The sequence below is a fragment of the Phalacrocorax carbo genome, chromosome 3 (genome assembly GCF_963921805.1).
Source record: "Phalacrocorax carbo chromosome 3, bPhaCar2.1, whole genome shotgun sequence".
In the NCBI taxonomy this organism is placed as follows: domain Eukaryota; kingdom Metazoa; phylum Chordata; class Aves; order Suliformes; family Phalacrocoracidae; genus Phalacrocorax; species Phalacrocorax carbo.
The window spans coordinates 23,315,694-23,330,246 of NC_087515.1; the positions used below are offsets into that span (position 1 = coordinate 23,315,694).

The 14,553-nt window shown below is 41.2% G+C and overlaps 1 long non-coding RNA gene across 2 annotated transcripts in view; it reads left to right on the forward strand.

The window, feature by feature from the left end:
• LOC135312473 (uncharacterized) overlaps positions 1–14,553 on the forward strand; it is a 53,583-nt gene that overhangs the window by 35,113 nt on the left and 3,917 nt on the right. For both annotated transcript variants that reach the window (XR_010372016.1, XR_010372017.1), the window contains one exon: positions 12,876–13,632. This is a non-coding gene — a long non-coding RNA (uncharacterized LOC135312473). The remainder of the gene's footprint in view (positions 1–12,875; positions 13,633–14,553) is intronic.

Below are 14,553 nucleotides of genomic sequence, written 5' to 3' on the forward strand. Positions count from 1 at the left end.
GTGAAGAAAGGGAGACTTACTTTGTGGTTTCACAATTGGCTAAGCCCATCTAACTGTGGGCTGTCACCGAAAGCAGTGCTCCCTCTCTTCCCCACTGTGGGAGCAGGTTGCTTTGCAGCCAGCTCTGCGAGCAGACTGCGCTTTAATCTTGCAGTATCTGCATTTTTTCAGGCAATGAACTAAGTCAATAGCGCTTTGGTAGGGACAAAGCACTTTTTGAGCGAGGAATCAGTAGAATCAATATTGGCCATGGATATGTCAAATTCTGGAGGGATGCAAACAGGCACTGAAACAATCATAACAACAATAGTCTGTTGCTTCTTGTCCTGGGCAGATTGGTTTTTACTGGTTGTAGAGAGCTGAAGTCTCAGGAGAATTTTGTGTGCATGTGTGTTGCTAAGGTCAGAGATTTTACAACATGGGGGAAAAAACAGGCTTTAGTCAGAGAGGTTTTAAAGTGGGTATCGAGTTTATTTGAACAAGGCTATATTGAGGAATTGTCAGTTCTAATAAATGAGAAACAATTCTAAAAAAACATTGTATGATGGCTTTATGAGGTAATAATTTCATGTCCGAATGATAAGGATGACAGAAGTAATGCTATTTTACTGATACAATACTATAAAATAAAATAAAAACTTCTAAAAAGAAGAAAGTAGCAACACAAACTGCAGACTCTCTCCTAATATCTCTTTGCATGTGTAGATTTGTTTCTTTTTCCCAAAAGAAAGATATGTAAATATTTCTAATGTATCTTTTAAATTCATGGTGCTTTTTTTGTCTGGTTTCCTTGGGCTTAGGTGTAGGATACTGTGTGTGTCACTTCTATTTTCAGAATTTGTCTTTTACCTCTGCTTTGCAGCTTCACACCAGTATTTTACATAGTATTTTAACAAAGGCTGGCTTCCCATGATATTAAGATATAATGATGTGTTACAGACGAAATGTCAGACAATTCGACTTCTTATTTATATTTTTGCCTTGTGCTTTCCATATGTATTCCTTTAATCTTGGTGCAAGTAAAATGCAGGGATGGGATTTTCATTTAAAATTGCAAAGCTGCAGTCAGCGCAGCTGAGGCCGTAGTCAACCAGCCAGGCTCAGTAGTAAGTGTACATGCCTGGTATCTTGCAAAAAGCTCTCAGCATCTTACAGAATGTGTTGTGTCTATCTAATACCACATAGAAAAGCTACACCGAATTTGTAGCCTTTAGCAAAAGTGACCATCAATGTTTGCAAGTCATCCACAACAAAATACCCCTGCCTGTGACTTGATAAAGCCAAAGGTAAGGCAGATATTTAGAAAGAAGATGGAAAATCTTGTGCTTTAGAGAGCAGATTACCACTTTGGTGAGCTGAATTCGGTCCCTTGCCATGCTAGTGAGCTGTTGGCAATGGTGGGCAAATTCCACACCAACACTTTCACAGGTGGTCACCGACTGTGTTTTCCTCAGATTTGAGCACCCAGCTCAAGATACCTGAGGTCTGACTTTTAGAAGTGCTGAGCTCTCAGAAAGGCAGCTGAGTCAATAGAAGCTGTGCTGTGAAACTATAACATGCTATAAAATGTTAAGTACTCCAAAATATCAGGTCCAAGTCATCTCCTATTAGGTACTCAGCCGCTTTTGGTTATTCCCATTTTTAAAACAGGAACAACATTATGCCTTACATTGGTAGATGCTGGATGATAAATTCAGTCATGCTCATAAAATGTCTAGATCCTATGAAAATAAGCACTTCATAGTGGAATTAATAGTTCTTCATTTTTCTCAAAGCTTGAACATATGGTTAAAACTAGGAAGAATTCTTCCACACTGGGTATTTATATTCTGCACAAACAATCCCAGTGTCTAGGAAGGCACTTAGAGTGGATGCCTAGCTATGAGTAGAAGGATGACTCCATTTCATACCAACAAGAAATGGATGCTTTTTAAATTTTGCTTCCTTTAAGTGCTTTTTAAAATGAGAATCTAAACATTTTAAACTGAGATTTTTACAGTCTAGTTCTATTTACAGTCATGTGATTATAATAGATCTGAGATTAACTGGGTATGGCTTTATGTTGCAAGTTTGTCATAAGAGGTATAAGGTTTTTTTTTTGCCTATGTTTTAAACTGATAAAAACCTGTTTCAAAATATGTACATTCAAAATATGTACATACATGCTAAACTCAGGACGGTACAGCATATCGAGGACCTGGTGTTACAATACTAAGTATTCGGTGTTGATGTTGAGTGATGATACTAGTTTAAAATGTTCCTTCTTCCCCTTTGTTCCACCCTTGGCTGCCAGCTGCACCTTTGCACAGGGAAGCTGTGTCCCCACCCTTGGTTGCGCCAGTGCAACAGTTGGTGCAGATTCTCTGTGAGGCACGTCTGACTTAGTCCAGCTGAAAACAAAACAGAAACATTTTTTTCAGAGGCAATTTCCTTGCTCAAAAAAATTGAGCCCAAACTATTGAAAAATAGCTTCTTTTAGACAGGGTCTGTAAGCGTATCCTATACGTGTTCATCATATTTGAATAAATGCTTCTCTTAATACTGATACAGACCTACATTTTCAAATCAGTCTGTATGCTGTAGGTAATTTATATTATGTCCCGTTATAATAAGTAGCTAGTGTCTATACATGATGGTTATTCTTTTGTTACTGTGTATTAAGCTGTCTGAACAGAACAGGTAGAACCTCTTCTCTGTTGAGGAGGACCTGGGAGTGCTGGTGGACAACAAGCTGACCATGAGCCAGCACTGTGCCCTTGTGGCCAAGTTGGCCAACAATATTCTGGGCTGCATTAAAAGGAGTGTGGCCAGCAGGGTGAGAGAGGTTATCTTCCCCCTCTACTCTGCCCTGGTGAGGCCACATCTGGAGTGCTGTGTCCAGTTTTGGACCTCCCAGTTTAAGAAGGACAGGGAATTGCTTGAGCAAGTCCAGCAGAGAGCTACAAAGATGATCAGGGGACTGGAGCATCTCCCTTATGAGAAAAGGCTGAGAGACTTGGGTTTGTTCAGCCTGGAGAAGAGAAGACTGAGGGGGGATTTCATCAACACCTATAAATATCTGAAGGGTGGGTGTCGGGATGGTGGGACTGGACTCTTTTCAGTAGTGCCCAATGACAGGACAAGGGGCAATGGGCACAAGCTGCAACACAGGAAGTTCTACCTCAATATGAGAAAAAACTTCTTTCCTGTGAGGGAGGCAGAGCAGTGGAACAGGCTGCCCAGGGATGCTGTGGAGTCTCCTTCCCTGGAGACATTCAAAACCCACCTGGATATGTTCCTGTGCCCCCTGCTCTGGGTGTGCCTGCTCAAGCAGGGGGGTGGGACAAGATGATCTCCAGAGGTCCCTTATGATCCCTACCATTCTGTGATTCTGTGATTCTGTAAATATTGCCTGATCGCTCTGTATCAATGACAAAGCTCCAATTAACCTGGAGCAAGTCCCTCCCTCCCTCCCTCCCTCCCTCCCTCCCTTCCTCCCTCCCTCCCTTCCTTCCTTCCTTCCTTCCTTCCTTCCTTCCTTCCTTCCTTCCTTCCTTCCTTCCTTCCTTCCTTCCTTCCTTCCTTCCTTCCTTCCTTCCTTCCTTCCTTCCTTCCTTCCTTCCTTCCTTCCTTCCTTCCTTCCTTCCTTCCTTCCTTCCTTCCTTCCTTCCTTCCTTCCTTCCTTCCTTCCTTCCTTCCTTCCTTCCTTCCTTCCTTCCTTCCTTCCTTCCTTCCTTCCTTCCTTCCTTCCTTCCTTCCTTCCTTCCTTCCTTCCTTCCTTCCTTCCTTCCTTCCTTCCTTCCTTCCTTCCTTCCTTCCTTCCTTCCTTCCTTCCTTCCTTCCTTCCTTCCTTCCTTCCTTCCTTCCTTCCTTCCTTCCTTCCTTCCTTCCTTCCTTCCTTCCTTCCTTCCTTCCTTCCTTCCTTCCTTCCTTCCTTCCTTCCTTCCTTCCTTCCTTCCTTCCTTCCTTCCTTCCTTCCTCCCTCCCTCCCTCCCTCCCTCCCTCCCTCCCTTCCTCCCTTCCTTCCTCCCTTCCTCCCTTCCTTTCCTTCCTTCCCCAACTAACAACTTCAGTGTATAGTTTTATGTTTGGAGGTCATGCTTAATGATGTACTAAAAAGTCTCATGCATCCTGACTGCTTTCAACAATCAATAAACAGTTTTTGATCTCTTACCACATATATGCTTTGCTAAAAAAAGGGCAAACCAAGAAAACCATCAGTGTGTTCAAATATGACAACCTTTGCAAACTTTTTCTTCAATAATAGCACTTCAAGACTTGTAAAGCCTTATCACATAAGTCAGATCACAGATTCCTCCTTTGTATCTAAAGGCTCAGTATCGTTTCCTAGTTATAATAAGAATGTATATGGGACAATGGTCACATCTGTGTTTCCCTAAATAACTCAGACCTCAGACAGGTTGATACAAATCAAAAATAACAGGTAATTTTTAGGATAAACTTTAAGGTACTTGTGAAGACTTTCTTTTTTGAGCAGCCATTGACAAATAAGCTGCCATTTTTCCTATTTAAGTTAAAGAAATGTATGTCAAAACTATTATTGTGATTCCTCTTGCTGAAAGCAAAACTGTTTTCCCTTTTAAATTAAATTTTAAATTCAGCAATCAAAAAAAACCCCTGTCCTTTGAAAACTCGAAGGGACCACTTCACGAATACACTGTCAAATGTGCAGACTTTTTGTATTGTCACGGATGGGGAGTGACTGGTTATAAGGTAAAAAATTTCTTGTAGATTCTCTAAATGTTTAAAGGAAACAGATAAAATACAGATGTTTCTTCACTATAAAACCAGTGACCATGACTGGGTCGTTAGTAGGGTCTGAATTTTTTAGATATATACTTGTGCACAAATCTCTGCTGCTTTAATGAACTGTATAAGTGGAAACAAATTTTGCAGCAATAAGCTGTTCTGCCTGAATGATTTAAATTCAGCAAATTAATAAATATTGAAAAACTGGTCCTTACAATGGGAGGTATGTGGGAAATCTAGCTCCTGTTGGTTCGACAAGCTCTGCCTGAAGAGCAGAGCTGATGCTAACCACTTGCGCTCCAACTTGACTCCAGCTGTCATTCACTGGCATTGTGTCCACTCATTTGAGCATTTTGGCCTCTGATTAAGGTACACAATTATAATGAACAGATGTACCACATTTTGGTACTGATAGCACGGGGGGAGTGATTTTAGATCTAGTTTTAACCAAGTCTAAATTAATGCTAAACTCCCTTATCCCTTCTCTGAATTGGCCCAAACAGCTGGAACCACGGACGATTTCTTCATCAAATCTGCACATTTAGGCTGCCATCTTAGCTGCCGAGAGGCTAATTTCTGGCTTGATGCTGGCCAAAGTGTGGTTAACCTCACAGAAACGTAACATTCCAGCAACAAGAATTCGTTTTTACCCACTGTTGCCACTAACCAAATGCTAACATTTTACTTTGGAGAACACAATATTATTCAAGCTGTCTTGCAATACTCCAAATGTTTGTACCATTACAAACTGATGACAAACTGATTTGTTCATTACATCTTAAATATAACTGCCAAATATTCAATCCCCAACTTAAATGCTGTGTTTTGAGGATAAGCTAACCCAGCCTGTGTGTATAGGTAGGCAGCCAGAAACAAGGACAAAAATCTGGCTTCGTTCTGAGCGAAACCTGCTATTTTTTTAAAGCTCTGTATGAAGGGAAAAAGGCTTTTTCTGAATGACTGTGGTGTTTCAGAGCATCCAGAGATCTGTCCCTGGTCAAGGCTCTGAGAGCTCATGTTGGAAGGATGCAGAATGGGCCATCCTGTAAAATACTCTGGGAAAAGGCAATGCAGTTCCAGGAGGCACAAAAGGGACATTGATTCTCTTCTCCTTCTCAAAGGTGGTCTGTAATTTCTTTCCTTCTAGCAAACTTTGAAAATACCAGACCAACCCTGGAACTAAAATGGGTAGGCAAGGTAAGAGAGCCTGAGCAGTAGAAATACCTGAAGAGAGAAGGGATCACAGGGGATAAAAAAGCCCATGTTATATTTATTCTTTGTCTTCTGTGCTGTTCTCTTTTATCTGATGAAAAAGCAACATCAAACCTACCAAACCAAAAGGGATACTTTACTGACAGTCCTTGAGAAGCCTTCATTACTAGTGTTTCCTGTAGCACACACTATCTTGTATATGCCATTTATTTCCTACTGTTATAATAGGGAAATCAATTTCTGTGGACTGGAATTTGATCTTTTAATGGGAATGTTTCTGTATATTTGGGAACATTCTGTGTTAGCAATGTGTCAGGCTCAAACCTGCTCCACTGAAGCCAACAGCCAATCCCCCACTGATTCAGGCTCTATCTCAGCCATAAGGAACATGGTGACTGTCTTTGAAAGTGTTTTCTCTTCTTCAACGCATAAAACTTTCTCATCATTTGGCTTCTTCTTTTATTCTTTACATGAGAAGAAGGTAGAAAGTGTGGTCAGGTATGCCTCTGTATTAGGCCTATCTAAACACTGGGCACACAGGTTTTCACACTTGAACTTTTGTGCTGGGGCCATGTTAAGAGACCAGCAACAAAGTGTTGTTTGGACAAAATGTGCTGGAGCATCTGAACACCAACTGTTTGCAGAGGCCCCGGGGCTGCCAGCGTCAACACCTCCAGGTCACCCCGGCTCCCAGCAGCACACCGAGCCCAGACCCTCCCAGGCTGGAGCTGAGGGACTCCTGGAGAACCACTGCCACTGCCACCCATGAACCCTTCTTCTCCCCTCTGAAATATGTGGTATGTGTTTTGCGGCTTTCAGCTGTGCAAGGGTTTGGTATGTATTTTATAAGCTCGCTTGAAGGTTGGGCTTACTTGAGCTATAATCTAGTTAAATGCTGTTTCTTTTAACTATCTTCCTTCTGGAATGTGCCAGGTTTATCACTACATGCTTTTCCAGCTCTGCCACTTTATGTAAATAACACCCAAACGCAGCACGCCTGAGTGTCAGCAGAAGGGACATGGCATACAGCAGCCTCAGCACTGAATGCCAGCCTGGACAGCCCTCCATCCAGATGACCCAGAATTTGGTGGCTACTTTGCTGAATGCCGCTCCGAGCTGAAGCATCTGCTTTGGCTCTGCTAGCAGTGAAAGTTTTCACAGCTGCCAGACTGGGCTCCATTTACTCCAATTTTACATGCTTTTTAGGAGCTGGCCTAACTTGCAACAGCACATAACTTTAACATTAAACTTATAAAATGAGCCTTTGATGCTTTGGAGCTCCATGTGTGTACTCCCTCCTCAAGAAGGAAGAGCTGAACAGGAAGCACAGGCTGATGGGCAGTATTACTGAGGAAGTAATATTAGTTGCTCTGTCTGTTTCATAATGTTTCTGAATGAAAGAAACAAAGTATTGACGTTCACAACAGAGAACTGAAGCGAAGGATATGTATCTCACATAAAAAATGGAGCTAGGTCTTGCTTTCCCAAAGGAAGAGACATTTGTACCTGTCATTTGTTCTGCTCAGAACAAATTACAAGTTACCAGACAGAATATGAATATGGTACTTTAATTTCTGTAGGGCAGAATTATGGTGAATGTAGGAATATATTAATTGTAAGTAATTTCAGAACTGAACAATTCTTGCAGTTAATGGTACAGTCCTTTTATTTTTTGTCACTGTTACATTGAAGTGGACACCAAAGATGCTGTGACTAATTGTATGTTTACCATCTGTTAGCAAGATCTCCATGTGAATTAATTAGCAAGGGTCTGAGAGTCCTCTGTTTACAGTAATCCATGAAAGTAATACTGATTGGCACTGACACAGTATTAAATCGCTTCCCCTTCTAATATGGCCATTTTGGCAAAAGATTAGCCCTGCCACCTGTCTCTGCGGCTGGTGATTACTTTTCTCAAGTATTTCTTTTCTGAGCTGAAACCTAATAAATACAACAACTTTTTACCAGTGTAACTGTTTATCGATACTGAAAGCATTAAGATGGTCCTCACTATTGCCAGCGTGCCACTCTGAGACTACTATTCTCTTAAAAACTGAAGATAGAAAACACTTTCAGCTAGATGTCAATGTTCCTGCCAGCCTAAATCAAAAGCATCTCTTACACTGAAAGTGCTTATTGCTTTATCTGAAAGGCAAACAGCAGAACATTCAGAGCTGAGGCTGCTTTGAGCAGACACCTACAATCTCCTGGTTTCCGGATGAGCCCGATTACTCTGAATAGTTTCACATGTGAGCACTTGCAGTCCTGAATCTGATGTTCTGCAAATATCCTGTGATACTGATTTACAGCCTACTACTCTGGCAATTGTTGCTGCAATATATTTCCAGAAAATGAAAAACGGTCAAAACCACAAACAAGGCAGGTTCATTAACCTTCCCAACACCCTTCCCCCTTCCCCAACCTCAGCTGAAATCCTTAGATGACTTTCAGCAAATATTTTTTGAAGTATTCCTTCACCTCTAATCAGATGGCAAAAGTGTTTGTTTTATTTAATCATGGCTGTGAAACTGAGCCTTTATTTTTTTCTTATCTTCTTTTTTTCATAAGGACCCTTTTGATTTGCCTCTCTCTTCATGACCACATGAAATTTGGCTAGTGATGAAAAGACCAAACGGGCCCCACTGAAAAATTTCAGAGCATGCAGAGTTCAGCTCAGGGGGCTGGCATGTCCCTGGAGGAGCTGCAGATTAACGACTACTCAACTTATACCCAGAAATCATGCTAATTTCAGTATGTGCAGTTACCTACTAAGCGTACACAGCCATGAGGGATCTTAGTAGAGAGAATGGAGTTACGACTATTTTGTGTAGGAAGTCAGTATAGTCACATAACTGACAATATGAAAATCAGGAGGAAGACTGTTTGTCTTTGAAAAGATTGAATTCTGAAAACTGCTTTTGCAGAAGAAGAGGTCACAGCCCTGAATGAAGTCTAGGAGGAAAGCAAGGTTGGGGAGAGCTGTTAACATAAAAAGTCCACCTCCTGAGTGCTCTCTTCAGGAGGCATCTGGTTTGGGGTCCCAGCTGAGTTGCTGCTTAATAGCTCATCTGGGTACCAAAAAGCTGTTTCATGACATTCTTGGCTTAAGCATTGCAAAAGCAGTGGAACGCTTTTTCCTAAATAGAGCCTTTAATCTTTAAATCATTGATTTCTGATTGAAAACCCAAGAAGGTTGAGAGCAATGTCACAATGCTAAAACTTTAGTGTTCGGTCAGACACAGTTTTGTCCTGCATCTTGATGGCTGGCTCCAAAGTTTCCTGTTAGCAAACAGTTGCTGTTTTCTATGAACAGTAATCTGCCATGACCTCTGAGCATCATGGATGAGCTTGTGTTCAGTCAAGCACACCTTGAAACACTACCTTAAGCTCAGCTAATGAATCTTGTGTTACTTCTAACATTAATACTTGGGAGACTTAAAAAAATTCACTAAATGGAACTTGCCCAATCTGCAGCTGGAAAAATCAGGACATATTATTCTTCTGGAAAAGTAATAAAACCTTGGACATCTTTCAGCTATATTTCCGTGCAGGATGGATCAACTGTTCTGTGCTCAGTTAAGAATTCTAGTAATGCTCATGAAGTCATTCCTGATAAGAGGAGCATAAACTACTTATTTTGCTAAACTCCTGTTTGCTTACAGGTCAGTTCAGTGACCTCTCATTTACTGCATGTGTGTCCAAGACACTTTCCAGTAGCAAATCTTTCATCATTTTCCTTTATAACTTTTTTCAGTCCTTCTGAATGCTCTGACTATAAGATTCAGTGCAACTAATGATGAGGACAGGGCGAAGGCATGTGGCGTCTTTTGGTCCTGTGGGGAAGAACGAGAAATGCACATACAGGGTTGGATCATTTCATAAATTAACCAGACAGATGGAAGTGACTTCCCCAGGATAACCCATAGCAGGAGGGTGCTGAACTAATGTTTGCAGGCTAGACCTCTTCTTACCAGCATTTTGTCTATAGTATTCATGTCTTCCATATTTTTTCACACTGAAGTTGTTCTCAAAGAAGAGCAACTGCACAGCAGTGTTTTAACAATTTCATATTGATTTGTGGGTTAAAAAGTTGTAATTAGTAAGACAAAATATGTTATCAATTTCACTTTATTTCCCAGCTGTGCTCACCTGTCATTTTTAATTATTATTTTGAGGACCCTGGTGATGATGTCACCCCCCTAAATTTCCCAAAAGCTCCCCAGTGTTCATTCCAAATGATTAATGAAGGTATGAAAACTATGAGTGTTTCCAAATCAAATATGTGTATAAAGGTAAGCAGTGCACAGGAAAAGATGATTAAAATAAAGAATTGTGTGTTTCCTTGAAATTCACCAGCCCATTGATACTGCAGCAGTTCAGATCTCAGTGGGACTTTTGTTCAAACCACTGAATACTTTTTCTATGGGGGAAAAATATCTAGACAAACTTGACTGTTAGACCTATTTGAATTTAATTTTGTGGCTGTGGGTTTCACATATTTGTGACATTAAAAGGACAAAAATGGGCTCTGTGCTAAAGTGATAGGTCTGGCAAATCCATACATCAATTGTCTTGAAAAGTGTGGGCCTTGACACTTATTTCATTTTGAATGTGCACTTTTAATGAAGGAAAATGAATAAATTGATATTCCGAAGTTTTGGCTTGCTTTAGGAATCTAAAAGGTAAGCTGTTGCAACGCAGTGTATTAATAAGCACTCATGAGTCAGATTTGTCAGGAGAGAAAGTAAGTGCAGTGCTTTTTATTAACTGAATGAGCATTGTATTTAGCTGGGCTTTGCCAAGGCCTCTGGAAATGTCTAATTCATGTGGAAGCAGGCTCAGATGCTTAACTACTAAAGTAGCATAGTGTTTTCCATTCAAACACAACATCACCTTAGAACAGTCATTCTCATTCTAAACTTTGTGTCTATCCCCCTCAATGTACAAACTTCAAATGAAGCAAAATTGTTTAAGTCACAATAAGAATGGAAAACCTGGAAATTATTATTCCTTTAGCAGGTGAAACATCAGATTGGTCCACAATTTCTATCAAACACAACATACAATTCTTCTGTATGAAATACATACTTTCACAGTAGGAGAGTTTATATGCCCTTTTATTCATATATCAAAATGTTCATCAACAAGGTCAGCAAAGTCCAGGAAAAGCCTTAAGTGGTAAAAGCATCATTTTTTTAGAACCAGAGGGTCTAAGTCCAAAAGTATCATTCAACAGGGCCTGTTCAGCTGCTGTCTAGCAGTAAAGCAAATTCAGTTCTGTATATATCTGGGGAGGGATTAATCACAACATACTGATGCCTACATTGTGGATAACAACATCCAAGTCAGACTGTCTTCAGTCAGTGGAAAAAACCAAAGTTTTTTCAGGACATGATTAATTTCCTAAAGTAGGTGCTAAAAGAAGTAAATGATACAATGGAAAAAAAATCCCAATGAAATCAGGTAAATACAGTGGATAGATAATTTATCATCCTAAAGCATTGAATGCCTAAGAATGTCTATTTCTCTGCAGTAGCCTTCAAGGGTCTCAAAAGCTTAATTCTTTTGGTAAAAATATCAGTTTTCCCTAGAATTTTGTGCCGGTCTAAACTGGCCTGATGTGACCAGCTAAATAATTGTGTCCCCAACCAGCACATATGGCATCCTGAAAACAGGTTTTGTTCTACTAAAATCTCTTGAGGGGCTTTATCTTGTAGGTATTTCCAGAGATTCATGCAGTGAAATAATCTGGTCCTTTACAAAATGTTGTCATGGTCACTTTCTCATGGGATGGTCATGATGATGGTACGTGGTGTTTCTGTATGGATGCTGTGGTGACAGTGCGTGCCCAGAATGGGAGATAAATAACCTTTATGCTTTCCTCATTTAGAGGAGGTTCAAATCCACGTCTTTTCACTTTTAAGTGTGCCTAAAAACAAAGCCATGAGAAAAGCAGTGGCATATAGCTCTATTAATGATGCTGAATGGTTTTACAAAAGAAGGGAATTAGAGAGTTGATGATCCAGAGATATGAAAGGAGAAAAACATACCTGTGTAACCTATTGCTCAGGTTATCTAAGCAGCAGGGTGAAGATCTAGTTTCCTGCCCCTGTTCGAAGAAATGTTTATGATTTTTATGGTCACTGATTAAAATGTGCAAATAGGCATTGGAGCAGAGATGCCCTCTTCTGGGTGAATTTCCTAACCACAGGCTGTTTCATGTGGGAGTGCTTTTGCGTGTTTCATAAACACCATTTAAAGAGTCAATAGCAAAACGGGGCCCCAGGCTCTTTCTTTTAAATGTAGCAACAACCTGCTTATTGAGGCTGAAAGAAGGTGGGCCAAAGATATATTTGCTCTGCTTTGTTTAGGAATTGGGTTTGCTGGGTTAGCCTTTGCTAATGGCCAAACACCCACCCAGCCGCTCGCTCACTCCCCCTCCTCCGGGGTACAGGGATAAAATACGATGAGAAAGTTCGCAAGTCAAGATAGGCAGCTTCAGTGCATGGAGCACCTCCTCCCCCTCCTCCTGCTCTCCCCTTGGGGCTCACAGGGATGTTTCTCACACATTTCCCCTCACCCCTCACTGCCTGTGTGGTGTTTTGCCCTTTCTGACACAGGCTTTCCCCAAGGCGCCAGTACCTTGGCTGCGGGTCTCAGCTGTGCCCTGTGGTGGGATGGTTGGAGCTGTGTCCTGCACAGGGCAGCCCCAGCCACTCCTCACAGAGGCTGCCCTGCAGCCCCACGCCACTGCCTGGGCACCCGCATCTGGTACATCATGGAAGAAGTTTTTATATTTGAGTTTAACCTATCCAGGCATGGCAGGATCTTATTCTATAAACGGTTCTCTACAGTTTACAGTCACTTGTGCAAATAACATGTCTAACATTTTGTTTAAAATTTCTGTTTTTCAGAATCAGAATTCAATAGCGCTTCTGAAATGCATGTCAAATTTAAAAGCTATAAAGCTAGAAGATTGTTTGGACTTCCCTTCATGTAAATATGAAGTGATGCTACTGTCTTTCCTGGAGCTTCTCCATTAACCACAGCTAGAATTCTGTCCTACTGAAATATATTGTTGATAGCTTGTTTAATACAGCAATAAATGACTGTAAATTGTGGCCCACTGGACCAAACTAGGTTATACTCCTGTAGCCCTGTCAGTATTTTCTACCAAAGAAATATATGATAAATAATTGGATAGCAACAGGATTTGTCTCAGTTGTTTACTCAGCAAGCATTAGGGTGGCAGACCTGGCAACCCACCTCTTCATCTTCTACAGAACATGACTAGTGCCAGTTACAGCGTCAACAAATGCCCCAAACCAACAGAGTGTCATCGAGGTCCTGACCAATCAATCATCTTACACAATTTTTTAATCATTTTTTGAACAAAGATGAAGAATATGATCCTTAGAAATTAGTTTGAGGAGTCAAGAAGGGGAGATTTTTGTTTTATTGTATTTTCATCCTAAGCTTGCAGGAGAGAAGGATTACCTAAGTGGAGACCTGAAGGTGATTTCCATTTCCTCTCACCCCCTCACGCATGTGTGACTTTTGGCAAACCAGCACGTTATGAAATCCAAACATTCACCTGCAGGTAGAAATCAGACTCTGTGTGTGCCACCGCTCACCCATCTGCCTTACAGACCACAAAGCCTTGTTGCACGGGTAGGTATGAGGTCAAATATCTCACTGCATTAGAAAATATGGTCCGTGCTAATAAATAAGTAGCTTCCTGTTGCCCTGTCTGATCTGTGCAAGCAGAGGGAGTCACATGCAGGTGTGACTGAGGACAGGTTTGACCAATTATTCCTAAGCTGTGTATGTTGCACAGCATGTAAGTACTATGGTCTCACAGGAACACAGTTATGTCCACGGCGCCTGCCTTCCCAACATGGCCTAATTTAATCCTCTATAAATGTCTGTGTAAACTGTGTAAAATAAAAAGGTATAAGCTGCAAACATTTTTCATTCAAAGATCATAGGAGAACCCTGGGGAAATGAAAAAGGAGTTTTGAGGGCCATGGAGGTGCATCCTCGCCCTGTGATTGTCCTGATGTGTGTGAGTTTCTGCAGACACACATTGCATTTCCTCCTGCTATATCGGAGTGAGAAAGCTAATGGAGATGCTAGGTAAATTATTTTGTAAAAAGCAAATGAACAAACCTGAGCATGTGCCAGAGCAATAAATATGGAAGCAGACATTGAAGTGGGCTCCAGTGGGCTGTGTGTTCATTCCCCTCTGTGTTTTGTGTTTGCTGAGCTGGAATAGTCTAGTACCAAGTTTCCCAGCAGGAACAGTCATGGAAGCAGGGAACTGCAGAACTGTTGCAGAACGCAAATGTTGGCTTTGTGACTGGGAGCGTATTTTCTAAACCATGATAGTTTGACAGAAAAAAAACCCCAAAACTAACTGGAGCTTGAATATCGGGTAGTACAGTGTGACAAAGCAAAGATATAGGAGCCTGTAAGGTCTGGACCAGGCTCTGAGAAGAAGGAGAGGTCAAGTTAAAGGAAAAAGGTGTACTCCCCTGTTCTGTCTTAGGTAGGAAGAATGTGGGGGAGCTGTACCCCAGACAGCTCAACTGA